Here is a 1,955-nt window from a genome sequence, read left to right on the forward strand (position 1 = left end):
CAAAGCCTTCTTTGATCTTTTTGTTTACCACTATTGCCTCCAGGTCAGGTATTGTGAGGCTCTCCATATAAACACATTCCTCCTGATTAGGCAGATTAGGTACTGGTATGCATAACACAAACTCAGTAAACAAGCCTGCCACAGCTCAATGTACATAATAGGCTAACAGCTCCCAACAGGACCTGAGGTTGTATTGTCAACACGTGTGTTAACATTGTACATAGTGGAACAGTCTGTGACTCTAGTGCTAGGGAGAATGAGACAGGGAGAGCCCAAAGCTCCCTGGCCAGCAAGTGTAGCCAAATGGTGAGCTTTGGGCTCAATGGAGAGGTGCTAGCTTAAAAAAGTAAAGTTTGGCTGGGCGTGATAGCACACACCTTTAGTCCCAGCACTTGGCTAACAGCTCCCAACAGGACCTGAGGTTGTATTGTCAACACGTGTGTTAACATTGTACATAGTGGAACAGTCTGTGACTCTAGTGCTAGGGAGAATGAGACAGGGAGAGCCCAAAGCTCCCTGGCCAGCAAGTGTAGCCAAATGGTGAGCTTTGGGCTCAATGGAGAGGTGCTAGCTTAAAAAAGTAAAGTTTGGCTGGGCGTGATAGCACACACCTTTAGTCCCAGCACTTGGGAGGCAAAGGCAAGCAGATCTCTGTGAGTTTAAGGCCAGCCTGGTCTACATAGTGAGTTCAGGTCATCTGGAACTACAGGGAGACCCTATCTCAAAAAGACAAAAAAAAAAAAAATAGGGTTTGGGAGCTGGAGAGGTGACTCAGCAGTTAAGAGCACTGGCTGCTCTTGCAGAGGACCTGGGTTCATTTCCCAGCACCCGTATGGTTGCTAATAACTGTCCAACTGTCTGTAAGTCCAGTTCCAGGGGAATCCGAGGGTTCTCTTCTGACCTCAGCATTGCACAACACGGGTGCACTTACAGGCCGGCATAAGGCTCATACATATAAAATAAAAATAAGTAAATATTAAAAATAAATAAAATCTTGCCAGGCATGGTGGCACATGACTGTAGTCCCAGCACTTGGGAGGCAGAGGCAGGCGGATCTCTGTGAGTTCAAGGACAGCCTGGTCTACATAGTGAGTTCCAGGACAGCTCAGGCTACAAGGAGACCCTGTCTCAAAAAGACCAAAAATAAATAAATAAATAAAATCTTAAAAAAATTAGATGGATCCAGGTTTAGTGGCACATGCTTTGAATCTCAGCACTTGGGAGATAGAGGCAGGGAGTTCTGTGTTCAGGCCAGCCTAGTCTACACAGTGAATTTCAGGCCAGCTGGGGCTACAGGGAAACCCTAAGAAAAACAACTAAAACCACCAAATATGCTTGCATCTTTCTATACTGATTAATAAGGCTTTTTTTTTTTTTTTTTGGTTTTTTTTGAGACAGGGTCTCCCTGTAGCCCCAGCTGTCCTGGAACTCACTATGTAGACCAGGCTGGCCTGGAAGTCACAGAGATCTGCCTGCCTCTGCCTCCCAAGTGCTGGGATTAAAGGCATGTGCCAACACACCTGGCTAATAAGGCTTTTTTAATCTAGTAACTTTCTGGGCACACACAGTACAGTGATTTTTATAGGCTTATAATGTGGGCTGCAACTGAGGCCCAGTTTCCATGATCTTACCATGTTTTCCTGTAACACTCAGATTTTTGTTTTTTTCTAATCCACCTGGAATGTATTTATATTATGTGCTAGTTCTTGCCCCCCCCCAAAAAAAAACCAGGCTCAGGTGTTGCCTAGCAACCTCCACTTAGGCTGGAGAGAAAACAACTGCCCTAGTTTTCCAGTTGCCCTAACCTTCCAGTATTGCCTAGCAACCCAGCTTCCTACGACCTGATTGGGCCGACCCATCATCTCCGCCTCCCCCAGCTTCGGAAAGTCCGGACCTAGGAACTTCATCTCCCAGTGAGAGTGAAAACACAAGGACTGCGTATGCGTTGTCCAGCA

Source organism: Nannospalax galili, unplaced genomic scaffold (assembly GCF_000622305.1).
Source record: "Nannospalax galili isolate Female #2095 unplaced genomic scaffold, S.galili_v1.0 scaffold960, whole genome shotgun sequence".
NCBI lineage: Eukaryota > Metazoa > Chordata > Mammalia > Rodentia > Spalacidae > Nannospalax > Nannospalax galili.